The sequence below is a fragment of the Cervus canadensis genome, chromosome 7 (assembly GCF_019320065.1).
Source record: "Cervus canadensis isolate Bull #8, Minnesota chromosome 7, ASM1932006v1, whole genome shotgun sequence".
Lineage (NCBI taxonomy): Eukaryota > Metazoa > Chordata > Mammalia > Artiodactyla > Cervidae > Cervus > Cervus canadensis.
Window position 1 is genome coordinate 40,366,572 of NC_057392.1, and position 15,671 is coordinate 40,382,242.

The following is a 15,671-nucleotide window of genomic DNA, read 5'->3' on the forward strand; positions in this document are numbered from 1 at the left end:
TACACACTATTGAGGGCTTACCAGGTGGTGCAGAGGTAAAGAATCCACCTGCTAATGCAGGAGATGTGGGTTCAAATCCTGGGTCAGGAAGATACCCTGGAGTAGGAAATGGCTACTCACTCCGGTATTCTTGCCTGGAGAATCCCATGGACAGAGAAGCTTGGTGGGCTACAGTCCATGGGGTCGCAGAAGTCACAGAGTCAGACATGACTGAGCATGCACACACACACATGTATCATTGTCTCTGGAACTCAACCTCAGCTATGGGTCACTTAGAAATCCACAACCAAGGAAGTTTAATTAATCAGATCTAGAACCACAGGGAAACCAAACAGCAAACTGAAAATGAGAACTGTTTTCTTAAGAAAACAAAAATTGGCAACTGGCAGAGGCAGGATATGTAAAAAGTGACAAAGTTAATTGGATGTTTTGTTTTTGTATTTAAAAAGTTGTAATCTGATACAAAGAGCTAACTCATTGGAAAATACCCTGATGCCAGGAAAGGTTGAGGGCAAGAGAAGGAGGGAACAGAGGATGATGGTTGGGTGGCATTGCCTACTCAATGGACAGGAGTTTGAGCAAATTCCAAGAGATAGTGGAGGACAGGAAAGCCTGGCATGCTACAGTTCATGGGGTCACAAAGAGTCGGACAAGACTTAGCAACGGAACAACAACCCAAAAAAAAAGAAAAGAGATTAAATGAAAGTTACTGTTTGGGGGCCTCAGGAACAAACATGCAAATTGTGTTTTACCTGAAGCCAGCTCTGCTGAAGAAGATAGACTGGTTCCAGCCTAACTTTTGCAGTGTAAAATAGGGAGGCAAGCATTAATGCGGTCTCCACACTTCCCTCCTTCCTCTTGTTCTACCCCAGCTCAAATTCAAGGCAGGCTGGTCCATGCTGAGGCCTCTGCGGGAAACCATCAACAGCAGCTGCTAATAGGAAACCTAATGACCTTTTAATGGGTCGAGGAAAGCTAAGAGAGTTGTGCAGATAATATTTATAATAGAAGAAAAAGTTGTGCAGATGATATTTATAATAGAAGAAAAAGAAACTACTTATTAAGCTGAAGCAAGAGCTGGCCAGACTAGGCACTGTTCAGCCCAGTAAAGAAAAAGCTGCAGCCCTGCTAGAGAAAGGACAGTTATCACAGCTCTGCAGGTTTCCACATCACAGCATCACTGCAACCGCCAAACCCTGGGAGTAATGACACGACAGTCACAGTGCACCGTAAAGCCTCCCAGGACACCAGTGTTTAACAGCAGCAGTGGACGACATTTTTCTTAACTTGCATTTAGGAAATGGTGTTAACCCATAGGAAATGGACTGTGGTAGGTCTCAAAAACCTGGGCTAAATCCAACTGCAACAAAACATGCTGTCAATCAAATTCAAGCATGCCCATCACAGCAGAAGAGCATGGCTGTACAAATATTTCCCAAACCATGTTACATTGTTGTACTAAACTAACTCAAATTCACGTTTAGATTTTGAAGATTTCCGTCCCATTCATTCTAGTAATATTAACCCACTTGAAACTCTAGAAGGATGTTTCTCACAGTTTGCGCCCCAGACCAGTAACATCAGTATTACAGGAGAACTCTTTGGTTAGCAATGCAAACATTCAAGCTCCACTTAACACCAAGTTACTAAGAAAACTTGGGATTAGAACCTAGAATCTGTTTAACAAGCCCTCCAGGTGATTCTGATATATACTCAAGTTCGAGAACCACTGATCTTAAATTTGGCCACGCACTGAAATCTCCACCGGGGAAGCCCAGAATCTCCTCAGCTCAGTTCAGTTCAGTCACTCAGTCGTGTCGGACTCTTTGCAACCCCATGAATCGCAGCATGCCAGGCCTCCCTGTCCATCACAAACTCCCGGAGTTTACTCAAACTCATGTCCATCGAGTCGGTGATGCCATCCAGCCATCTCATCCTTTGTTGTCCCCTTCTCCTCCTGCCCCTAATCCCTCCCAGCATCAGGGTCTTTTCCAACGAGTCAACTCTTCACATGAGGTGGCCAAAGTATTGGAGTTTCAGCTTCAGCATCAGTCCTTCCAATGAACACCCAGGACAGATCTCCTTTAGGATGGACTGGTTGGATCTCCTTGCAGTCCAAGGGACTCTCAAGAGTCTTCTCCAACACCTAGGAACCTTTTCAAAAAGCAAAATGCTGATGCCTCTTCCTCCACCTTCTCCTTGCTCCTACCTCCACCCCACTTTCAGTTAACTAGCATCGGGTGAAACCTGGACATCTGGATTATTTTAAAATTCCTCAGCTGATTCAGATATGCAAGAGTGATTGTAAACCTCTAGAACACACTCAGAAAATGAACATCAACAGACAACTTTTCTTACCTGAGGCAAAAAAGCATACAGGTAGTCAACAGGTATTCAAAGCTACTGATTACAAAGTATAGTAAATAATCTGTACCGATAGACTCAACAACTTTTTTTTTTTTATCATATTTTAACAAAAGAAAATAATGGTGAATTTTCCAACAAAAGGCTTAGGCTTGATTTATTAAAATTTATGTTTGAGATTTCCTGTTTTGTCCTTGCTGCTCAGGAACTCAGAGAGTACTTTTTGTCCTTTGGAATTTTCTGTCTCCCTTTTAGAGTACCTGACTCCTGCTCATTTATACCTATGAGAAAATCCTGTTGCCAGGAATGTGTATCCCCAAGCTAGCCAGGGATCTGTCAGGGTATCCAGGAAGCCAGGGATAAAGGTGACTCATGTGTCTGGAGGCTCCGAGTTAATCAAAGTCAGGTCATTTAAGACATCTTAATACTAGGACTTCCCTGGTGGCTCAGAAGGTGAAGAATCTGCCTGCAATGCAGGATACCTGGGTTCCATCCCTGGGTCGGGAAGATTCCCTGTAGGAGAGCATGGCAACCCACTCCAGTATTATTGCTTGGAGAATCCCCTTGGACAGAGCCTGGCAGGCTACAGTCCATAGGGTCACAAAGAGTCAGACACGACTGAGTGACTTATCATGCACATCATATGCCTGATGTTGACCTAGAGATCACACACACTAGGACAAGTGTAGATACATATTATGAATTGGAAGGCAAATTTGGATCATTCTGGGCTCTCCCCCATGTCTCCCAAGAACAGTGCCCATTTACTCTCCTCTGCCTTTAGAAGCACTTCCAGGAAGGCTGGAAGGCACAGACATTGTATATATGTATATATTAATATTCTAAATATTCACTTTATTGAAAACTGCCTGAAATTATTTTGAAAGAAAGATATAAACAAGTAAATGAAGGAACTGTCCCTTGAGTTCTCTTCTGTGTATTTATTCAAAACCATTATTCTATCTCTCCTCTTTCAAACACTCTTTATCCTTTGGATTCCACTGGACACTAATGTTAAATAAAGAGAAAAAGATGCTTTTCCCCACTGAACATGATTGATACATGAGCTCTCACGGTGGGAGTCATGCAGAAGACCTTTGAAATGATAATAAAGCTAACCCCTTAACTTTTCTTAATGAGAATGGAGGCTGGGGCTGACATTCCAGGTGAAGACATCTGTCTCCAGGAAGCCTGTGACAGGACCAAGTGAGGACTGTGTGGCAGAGAAACAAAGAAACAGGGCAGGAAGCAAAAAGGAGGTGAGTTTCCAACATTGAGATTCATGGCAGAAACTTGTAGAAACTTACAAGGCAAAAGCTTGAGAAAACAAGGCGCCCTCACCCTCTCCCAGAAGAATGAGAGAGGAGAGGGGAGAAGGAATGACAAAAACCCAAATCAAGAATGCACCCTCCAGGAGAAACGTCAGCATTTCGTACAGAATTCTGGTGTCATATTTACACATTTATAACACCCAAAGGGCTTATTGCTCAGTCTTTTCACAGTCCTCGAGGTGAAAAATAGAAAGCTGCTCCTCAGAGCTTTTACCATAAAAGGGAAATAAAATTCTCCACCGAGCTGGTCTTGTCTCCCAGCCTCTCCTTCTTCTAACCAAGTTTGAGCTTGGGGAATTGGCGCTTTGGGGTGTATCTCCGGTAGCTCTGGCTTCAGGCACCAGCACACGGCACCACATCTGGGGCCTTCTCACTTCTGCGGAGCTTCATCCAGTGCAGACGGCAGCCCGGATAAACATGGCTCCCTTTGGGTTTGTCAATATTTTAGAGAAGTGAGGTTTCTCTCTCTGTCAAGAAAGATCAAAATATAAATAACTAGCCTTAGTACTAAACACTCTCAGCAATAAAATAAGCATATCCCTTTTGCAGAAAGTTGCAGGGGTAAGCTGCTCACTTTCCACAAAGACTGCACTTGGAGCCACGGCATATTAGAACCCACCCCTAGTCCGGCCTCCGTGGTAACAATGAGGGGGAGGAAAGACGGCCTCTCAGGGCCACATGGCCAAGGCGACCAGCGTCCCAAGTCTCCCAGTTCAGCTCAATTTTCCTCCCAGTTCACCTCCCCACTCCCCTGAATGCCCCAGAGCACAGCAGGGCTGAGAGCTGCTACTGCCACCAGCAAAATAATAAAGGAAACAGAATGAAATCTAGTGGGATGGGAATGAAGACTTGACACCTGATGAGGATGTACACACAGGAGGCAGCGAGCAGACTTGGAGCAGGTCTTTGACTCATAGGGAAGCCACGGAAGCAGATAATACCACCGCCACCCGTGAGGGCTGGGTGAGGTAAGCAGAGAGTGCCAGAGGATACCCACAGAGCCTGGGCTAGGGCACAGACCCTCCTGGTGTGTCTCTTCTGCACTGATGCTCTGAACAGCTACAAGATATAAGGTCTGACACAAGTATTCTTGCTTGCACCCAGGGAGGTACTCTAGAAAATTGATTTTAGCTTCCGTGTCCTTATCTGTAAAATGAGATTATCCCCACCTTTTAAAAAAAAAAAAAAGAAGAAGTGAGGTATGTGAACTTGTATGTAAATTATTACTTGTATGTAAGTTACCTAGGGCTTCCCTGGTGGCTCAGACAGTAAAGAATCTGCTTGCAATGTGGGAGGCCCAGGTTCAATCCCTGGGTTGGGAAGATTCCCTGGAGAAGGGAATGGGAACCCACTCCAGTATTCTAACCTGGAGAATCCCAGGGACAGAAGAGCCTGGTGGGCTACCATCCATGGGGTTACAAAGAGTTGGACAAGACTGAGGCAACTTAGCACACAACACACATGTCAATTATAAAAGAGGGTGAGATATCACTTTTACTTATCATCACAATCCCTACTATCTCAGGGGCAAAAAATACTAGGCCTTTAGGAATTTCTAATAGAGTCCCTGGATTTAGAGATGGAGAAAGTAAATATGTAGTGAAATGAGAACAAACTTTGGAAAACAAACAGGGCTGGGTTTACACAGCAGCTGAATTAAGCAAATTCCTTAACTTCTCCAAACCTATTTCCTAGTGCATACTAGGAAATTAGTATCTCATACCAGAAAAGAAGAGGAGGAGGAAGGGAAGAAGAGAGAGAGGGAGAGGGAAAGATAATAATAAAAAGATGTTAATATTGGCCTGTAGTTTTCTTTTTTTTGTGGCATCTTTGTCTGGTTTTGGAATTAGGGTGATGGTGGCCTCATAGAATGAGTTTGGAAGTTTACCTTCATCTGCAATTTTCTGGAAGAGTTTGAGTAAGACAGGTGTTAGCTCTTCTCTAAATTTTTGGTAGAATTCAGCTGTGAAGGCATCTGGTCCTGGGCTTTTGTTTGCTGGAAGATTTCTGATTACAGTTTCGATTTCCTTGCTTGTGATGGGTCTGTTAAGATCTTCTATTTCTTTCTGGTTCAGTTTTGGAAAGTTATACTTTTCTAAGAATTTGTCCGTTTCTTCCAAGTTGTCCATTTTATTGGCATAGAGCTGCTGGTAGTAGTCTCTTATGATCCCTTGTATTTCAGTGTTGTCTGTTGTGATCTTTCCATTCTCATTTCTAATTTTGTTAATTTGGTTCTTCTCCCTTTGTTTCTTTATGAGTCTTGTTAACGGTTTGTCAATTTTGTTTATTTTTTCAAAAAACCAGCTTTTAGCTTTGTTGATTTTTGCTATGGTCTCTAGTTTCTTTTGCATTTATTTCTGCCCTAATTTTTAAGATTTCTTTCCTTCTACTAACCCTGGGGTTCTTCATTTCTTCCTTCTCTAGTTACTTTAGGTGTAGAGTTAGGTTATTTATTTGACTTTTTTCTTGTTTCTTGAGGTAAGCCTGTAATGCTATGAACCTTCCCCTTAGCACTGCTTTTACAGCGTCCCATAGGTTTTGGGTTGTTGTGTTTTCATTTTCATTCATTTCTATGCATATTTTGATTTCTTTTTTGATTTCTTCTATGATTTGTTGGTTATTCAGAAGTGTGTTATTTAGCCTCCATATGTTTGAATTTTTAATTATTTTTTTCCTGTAATCGAGATCTAATCTTACTGCACTGTGGTCAGAAAAGATAACTGGAATGATTTCAATTTTTTTGAATTTACCAAGGCTAGATTTATGGCCCAGGATGTGATCTATTCTGGAGAAGGTTCTGTGTGCACTTGAGAAAAAGGTGAAATTGATTGTTTTGGGGTGAAATTTCCTATAGATATCAATTAGGTCTAGCTGGTCCATTGTGTCATTTAAAGTTTGTGTTTCCTTGTTAATTTTCTGTTTAGTTGATCTATCCATAGTTGTGAGTGGGGTATGGATTAAAGATCTAAATGTAAGACTAGAAACTATAAAACTCCTAGAGGAGAACATAGGCAAAACACTCTCCGACATAAATCTCAGCAGGATCCTCTATGACCCACCTCCCAGAATATTGGAAATAAAAGCAAAACTAAACAAATGGGACCTAATTAAACTTAAAAGCTTTTGTACAACAAAGGAAACTATAAGCAATGTGAAAAGACAGCCCTCAGTATGGGAGAAAATAACAATAATGAAGCAACAGACAAAGGATTAATCTCAAAAATATACAAACAACTCCTGCAGCTCAATTCCAGAAAAATAAATGACCCAATCAAAAAATGGACCAAAGAACTAAACAGACATTTCTCCAAAGAAGACATACAGATGGCTAACAAACACATGAAAAAGATGCTCAACATCACTCATTATCAGAGAAATGCAAATCAAAACCACAATGAGGTACCATTACACGCCAGTCAGGATGGCTGCTATCCAAAAGTCTACAAGCAATAAATGCTGGAGAGAGTGTGGAGAAAAGGGAACCCTCTTACACTGTTGGTGGGAATGCAAACTAGTACAGCCACTATGGAGAACAGTGTGGAGATTTCTTAAAAACTGGAAATAGAACTGCCATATGACCCAGCAATCCCACTCCTGGGCATACACACTGAGGAAACCAGATCTGAAAGAGACACATGCACCCCAGTGTTCATCACAGCACTGTTTTTAATAGCCAGGACATGGAAGCAACCTAGATGCCCATCAGCAGACGAATGGATAAGGAAGCTGTGGTACATATACACCATGGAATATTACTCAGCCATTAAAAAGAATTCATTTGAATCAGTTCTAGTGAGATGGATGAAACTGGAGCCCATTATACAGAGTGAAGTAAGCCAGAAAGATAAAGACCAATACAGTATGCTAACGCATATATATGGAATTTAGAAAGATGGTAATGATAACCTTAAATGCAAAACAAAAAAAGAGACACAGATGTACGGAAAAGACTTTTGGACTCTAGGGAGAAGGCGAGGGTGGGATGTTTGGAGAGAACAGCATTGAAACATGTATATTATCTAGGATGAAACAGATCACCAGCCCAGGTTGGATGCATGAGACAAGTGCTCGGGCCTGGTGCACTGGAAAGACCCTGAGGGATCGGGTAAAGAGGGAGGTGGGAGCGGGGATCGGGATGAGGAATACATGTAAATCCATGGCTGATTCATGTCAATGTATGACAAAAACCACTACAATATTGTAAAGTAATTAGTCTCCAACTAATAAAAAATAAATGGGGGGGGGAAAAGATGTTAATAAACCTCTCCCTGAGGAAGAATCAATCTCAGGGACAACACAAAATCTTTCTTCTAAATATTCATGCAATTACTAACTGCAAATCTAATTCCAGTTGAGCTTGTCTAGACACACCTTTGTCTGGAAAAAGTTTCCCTTTGTCCTTATAGCCCAGGGGTTTGGAAAGCCAAACCTTAGTCATGGGTGAATCTTCAACTCAGGGCTAGAAATACACCAACTAGCACAAAATAGAAAAGGAAGAGAAAACATATTCTGTTTTCTCATCAGTTTTTAAATTAACTAACCAGAGCATCAAATAGTCATTAAATAATTTTGGAAAATTCTTAAGAAAAACTGTATTTGACTTTCTTATACACACAAGAAATTAGAAATCCTCCTCTAGTAAGTGAAAGAAACAAAGTCAGAAAACAGCAAAAGAGATAGTGGGTAGAAATGACAGAAACCACAGTTATCTGATCTGGATCAAAAATATTAAACAAAGAAAAAACACTCGTTATTCTGTCAGCTCTAAGACAATTTCAGCTTGCTCAAACTGGAACACGTTCCCCTGTGGTCCTGTAAAACTCACTGAATTGGAGTAAAGTGGTGTAAGCAGAGTTTCATCTTTAAAGATGCCATGTAAAATACACATATTAACAAGCAGGGATTTCTCGTTATTCCTTCTCTCTGTTTCCCTACTCTGTTCCAAGCACCAACCATGTCTTAGTAGCATAACATTAAGAACCGTTTACATGTGCTTGCACTCGCCATGGCCTTCTAACCCTGAGGCCTCAGCCCCTGCCCGGGGGGTCCTTCTGGGTTCCTCCAGTAGCACCTGGACTTCTTGAGCCAGTAAACCTGACATAAGTACTTATATCTCTCTCCTCTAAGACAGTACATGGTAAATAGCACCCAGGTTAAACTGCCTGTATTTGAAAAGGCAAATAAACCCAAAAGGCATGTTTGTGGGTGTGTGTCTCAGTGCTTTGCTCTGTAAATTCCTCTTGAATAACTGATTAGACCAGGGACAAACAGTCTTAGATCTGAAAAAAAATGAGATATGTGAATTCAGATTTACAGTTCCAAACACATTTTCAGATCTGGGGAGATCTGATAACCTTGCCATTTCCATTTTGCAGCACACTAGTGAGTTGCTATAGATAAGGTTAGGGATTTGTCTCTTCTTGACCCATTGCCATCCTTTGCAATGGACAGGTAGATACATCCATGGAGCAGGATGACCATGAACTGAGAGACAGAAGACCCTGTAATAACGCCATTGTCTTCTTCAGTCCTTTTATCTGAGCTGCACTTTTCCTTCCCATCTATAGTCACTGAGGCATGTCTCTCTGAAGGTACAGTAGTCATCCAGGAAAGTGTGAATTTGGGTTTAAAATTCTACAGAGTATAACTGAGCAACCATTTTTGGAGACTCTCCTGTAGGCCTAAAATTATGCAAAACCCTGTATCTCCAGCACCAAGCACAGGGCCTCATGCATAGCAGACACTAAATAATGTTTGTTTAATTTATTAACTAATTTGTACTTGTCCTAGATTTTAAAAAAGAAGTTAATGCTTGAATTTGTATCAACAGATTTCAAAATTTAAAGATAGGCTTTGATCTTATTGCCAAAAACAAATACAGAATTCATGAGAGGCAATTACAAAAGAAAAAAAAGTATTTTTAAAAAAAGTCTAATGTGGCCTTCAAAACAATGCCTGATGAGAAATAAAAGGGAGACATGATGAGAGGAAGAGGAGCAGGACAACAAAGGGGTTAGAACCTGGGGAATGCACAAACCCACCAGAGTGGGACAGGAGGTCCCTCAAGCTCCTAGCACTTCACGACAGAAGTACAGGCAGGTGGTTTGAGAACCATAAGCAAAAGTTTGGCATGGGCCACCAGCAGGCAGACAGGACTCAGTCCTGGGAAAGTCTAGTGGCAACTAGAGACTGCCTTGTGGAGTCTAGGGGTCACAGATAGGACTCCAGAAACTAGGTAAGTACCCTACTGTTTAGGCAGGATTAACAGAAACACTCTCATAGCACAGCTGCAGAAAGCAAGCCTAATGTTCCTTAAATCTCCCTTGGTCTTGGTGTTTGAGACCAGAGTGGGCGTGTGCCTATAACGGTATCAACAGCAAACACCAATATGTCCACTATGCTGGGTACTATTAAACTGAGTCACTCATCTAATCTTCTCCCCAACCTTCTGAAGTAGGCAAGACTATTATCATGTCCATTTTATAGAGGAGGGAAGGCCCAGAGCACTTATATGCTTGTCTAAGGTCTTACAGCTGATAAGTGGCATAGCAGGGATCTGAATCCGGGCAGCCTGGCACCAGAGACCATGCTCTAAACACTAGCTGCTGCTAAGTCGCTTCAGTCGTGTCCAACTCTGTGCAACCCCATAGACGGCAGCCCACCAGGCTCCCCCGTCCGTGGGATTCTCCCGGCAAGAACACTGGAGTGGGTTGCCATTTCCTTCTCCAATTCATGAAAGAGAAAAGGGAAAGTGAAGTCGCTCAGTTGTGTCCAACTCTTAGCGACCCCGTGGACTGCAGCCTACCAGACTCCTCTGTCCATGGGATTTTCCAGGCAAGAGTACTGGAGTGTCTAAACACTAGACCTGCTGCCTATTAGGGCCCCTGATTGCAGGACTCCAAGGGAGGTGGTGGAACTCTATGTTCTTTCTAAGCAGAACCAACAGAACCAATTACCTAAGCAGAGATCCAAACTTTGAAATGTGTAGAACTGGAAAGCGGAGCACATAACCGAAGAATTATATGCAGGATGGCACAACCCTGTAAGATTAATTCAGCAGGGCAAAAGCCCCCAAGGGCCTGAGGTTTGCTCATGCAGTGAATTAAAATTTATACACTATGACTCAGATGTGCAGAGATGGAGCTTAATTCCCCATGCACTTGAGCCCCCAAGTCCATGTGGCTGACCCTGCAAAGCTTCCAAGCAACCACTGGGGCTCCAAACTGTCTCCTTGGGGTGAATGCTCAGTGCATCCAGGAGTCACCCCTTTAAGAGAGTAGACTTACCAACTCTCTTGGCTCTGGGAAAGGGTTTCAGGCTGATAGATGCTGCCCGCTTACTCCTGGGCATGGGGCTCTGTAGGATGTGGACACTTCGGTTAACATTAAATAACATTTAAAACTCATTTCCCCATTCACACTGGCCACATTTCCAGTGCTCCATGGCCACGTATGGTGAGTGGCTACCATAACTGGGTAAACACAGATAGAACGCTGCCATCATTTTGGAATATGCTATTGGACAGCACTATATATACATATGTGTGTGTATTCTTGCCTATTTGTAGCTTCTGAAAGTCTGAAAGTAAAAGCTGCTCAGTTGTGTCTGACTCTTTGCAACCCCATGGACTATACATCCCATGGAATTCTCCAGGCCAGAATACTGGAGAGGGTAGCCTTTCCCTTCTCCAGGGGATCTTCCCAACCCAGGGATTGAACCCAGATCTCCCACATTGCAGGTGAATTCTTTACCAGCTGAGCCATGAGGGAAGCCCAATTGTAGCTTACTTTCTTCTAAAAATAATACACATACAATAAAGTACATATGTAACAAGACATTCAAAATCTGAGTCAGAAGTCCCATGCTTTGTAGAGCACAACTCTGCCAACAGGTCTGGTGGGATAGTGAATGAATTACTTAACCGCCTGTGTGTCAGTTTTCTGGTCTTTAAAATGGATATACTAGAACAACTAGTCCAACCGACCTCTCAAGTGGTTGTAACAATCACATGAGATAAAGCATGTGAAAGTACTTGCAAATTTCTAAGAAAAACATCCAAATTGAGTCACTGTTTTTCCTACAGAGTAAGTTCTGAGAGCATGTTCATTTAGTCAAAGTTAGCCTAGGTACTCAACCAACACAATCAGTTATATAGTACTGTACTGAACAGGACATGGAACAACAAACTGGTTCCAAATAGGAAAAGGAATACATCAAGGCTGTATACTGTCACCCTGCTTATTTAACTTATATGCAGAGTACATCATGAGAAATGCTGGGATGGAAGAAGCACAAGCTGGAATCAAGATTGCCGGGAGAAATATCAATAACCTCAGATATGCAGATGACACCATCCTTATGGCAGAAAGTGAAGAAGAACTAAAGAGCCTCTTGATGAAAGTGAAAGAGGAGAGTGAAAAAGTTGGCTTAAACTCAACATTCAGAGAACTAAGATCATGGCATCTGGTCCCATCACTTCATGGCAAATAGATGGGGAAACAGTGGAAACAGTGGCTGACTTAATTTTTTTGGGCTCCAAAATCACTGCAGATGGTGATTGCAGCCATGAAATTAAAAGACGCTTACTCCTTGGAAGGAAAGTTATGACTAACCTAGACAGCATGTTAAAAAGCAGAGACATTACTTTGTCAACAAAGGTCCGTCTAGTCAAGGCGACGGTGTTTCCAGTGGTCATGTATAGATGGGACAGTTGGACTGTGAAGAAAGCTGAGTGCTAAAGAATTGATGCTTTTGAACTGTGGTGTTAGAGAAGACTCTTGAGAGTCCCTTGGACTGCAAGGAGATCCAACCAGTCCATCCTAAAGGAGATCAGTCCTGAGTGTTCATTGGAAGGACTGACGTTGAAGCTGAAACTCCAATACTTTGGCCACCCGATGCGAAGAGCTGACTCATGAGAAAAGACCCTGACGCTGGGAAAGATTGAGGGCAGGAGGAGAAGGGGATGACAGAGGATGGGATGGTTGGATGGCATCACCGACTCAATGGACATGAGTTTGGGTAAACTCCAGGAGTTGGTGATAGACAGGGAGGCCTGGCATGCTGCGATTCATGGGGTCGCAAAGAGTCGGACACGACTGAGTGACTGAACTGAACTGTAATGGGTTTATAATATTTTCCACACAAATAATACATTAAAAACAAATACACACAAAAAAATATTTTCAATCTTACAGCACAGTACCTTGAAAGGTACAGTAGTACTGTACAAGAGCTGGCATACAGGGGCTGGCACCAAGTGAACAGGCAAGAATAGTTACTGACTGGAGTGGGAAGAGGAGGTGGGAGATGGCGGAGCTGAGGATTGTCAACAGTAGGAGATGGAGAGCACGCTGCAGTTTCACTCATGCCTCACGATGATGGCACAGGTTCTGGTTCGTTGCTGGATTCAATTCTATCTACCTTCCTTAAAAAACAATCCAGTGATATCTGGGTAGTAGCTCTGTTTTTCTCATCATAGATGACATGGTAGCACTGGACTGCATTCTGAACGGCTGCTGCAACCTTCGTATACCTTTCTACATTCGAGTTCTGTACCTCAAAACTAACAGTGCCTTCTCAAATAAAGAAAATCCCCTTGCCATTTCCTGCACTGCGAATCACTTCAGTTCTTCAGTTACATCTTCTTCCTCTTGTCTCTCTTCATTCTTTCCCTGATGTTGCACAGCAGCAGTACCGTACAGTAAGGTACACAAAACATGAGCAAACGCACGTTTGCATCTTTGAAAGTTCACAACTTGAAGGTTCATGTGTAGGGGACTTACTGTACTATAAAAGAATCATGATACTATATTTAAAATGGGTAACCAACAGGGACCTACTATATAGCATAGGGAACTCTGCTCAATGTTATGGGGCAACCTGGATGGGAGGGGAGTTTGGGGGAGAATGAATACATGTATACGCATGGCTGAGTCCCTTTTCTGTCTACCTGAAAGAAACAATCACAGCACTGTCAATTGGCTAAACCCCAACACAAAATAAAAAGTTTAATTAAAAAAAGAACCATGCTACAAAATGAACATTTGTGTCACCCCAAAATTCAGATATGGCAATCTTAACTCCCTAGTGTAACAGTACTAGTATGTGGGGGTTTGGGGAAGAGATTAGGTCATGAGGGTGGAGCCATCATGAATGGGATTAGGGGTTTTATACATGAGACCCCACAGAATGTCCTTGCCCCTTTCACCATGTGAAGACCCATAAGAAGATTCCCATCTCTGGACCAAGAAATGGGTTCTCACCAGAAACCGAATCGGCCAGTGTCTTGACCTTGAACCTCCCAGCCTCCAGAACTGTGGGAAGTAAATTTCTGTTATTTAAACCACTCAGTCTATGGTATTCTGTGATAAGAGCCCAAACTGACAAAGCATTACTTTATTTTTAAAAGAAAAAAAAAAAAACACATGTAGCAGAATTCAGACTACTTAATCTCCAGCGCTGAAGGAATTTGCACCTGTATCTCAGAGTTAATCTATGTTATCATGATGAAATCATGAAGAATAAAGAAGGTATCAATATTAGATGGCTGAAGACAGAATAATTCTTGAGTTTTTAAAAGCAAGGGGGAAATAGTTCCTGTACCAACTATAGTCCAACACATTAGTTTGCAATTGTGAGGACATTTAGCACACTTTAACAAAACCTTCTGAAATATTCACAAGACATAGTTGTTAGAATGCCTTACCAAGGAATAACTTGAGGGATGTGGCAAATATACTAAACCTTGATTTCAGCAAAGTATTTAACATTCCCCCAATATATCTCTGTGATTAGAATGGTGAAATGAAGATTAACAGGCAGTGTGATTAGGTATAATAATGTGTGTTTGAAAAACTACCCCCAAGTAGTGTTGATTATATATTCAGAGTTGGGCTGGAAAGAGAGGCCTGAGAATATCATCCTCGGAGGCATTCTGTTGCACATTTTTGACAATGATGGATGCTCTCAAGGGGAGTCTTTGCATAGGGAACAACACAGAACAATTTGCCTGAGCTTCAACAGGGAAGGCTATGAAGGGATGTTCTTTAGAAGAGTGTGACAGGCAGGCAGCTGCAACTCTGGGCAAGAACACACACACATACACAGTGGATATTTTGTGCTGCTAAACTAACTACAACCATGCAAAGATAGATATTAGTGACCCCACTTCAGAACTAGGGAAACTGAGAATCAGAGGAATTAACATAATCCCTTAGGGTCAGAAACCTGCATGCAGGTCAGGAAGCAACAGTTAGAACTGGACATGGAAAAACAGACTGGTTCCAAATAGGAAAAGGAGTACATCAAGGTTGTATTAAATTATATGCAGAGTACATCATGAGAAATGCTGGGCTGGAAGAAGCACAAGCTGGAATCAAGATTGCCAGGAAAAGTATCAAAAACCCCAGATATGCAGATGACATCACCCTTATGGCAGAAAGTGAAGAAGAACTAAAGAGCCTCTTGATGAAAGTAAGAGAGGGGAGTGAAAAAGTTGGCTTAAAACTGAACATTTAGAAAACTAAGATCATGGCATCTGGTCCCATCATTTCATGGCAAATAGATGGGGAAACAGTGGAAACAGTGGCTGACTTAATTTTTGGGGGCTCCAAAATCACTGCAGATGGTGATTGCAGCCATGAAATTAAAAGACACTTGCTCCTTGGAAGGAAAGTTATGACTAACCTAGACAGCATGTTAAAAAGCAGAGACATCACTTTGTCAACAAAGGTCCATCTAGTCAAGGCTATGGTTTTTCCAATAGTCATGTATGGATGTGAGAGTTGGACTATAAAGAAAGCTGAGCACCAAAGAACTGATGCTTTTGAACTGTGATGTCGGAGAAGACTCTTGAGAGTCCCTTGGACTGCAAGGAGATCCAACGAGTCCATCCTAAAGGAGGTCAGTCCTGAGTGTTCATTGGAAGGACCGATGCTCAAGCTGAAGCTCCAATACTTTGGTCACCTGATGTGAAGA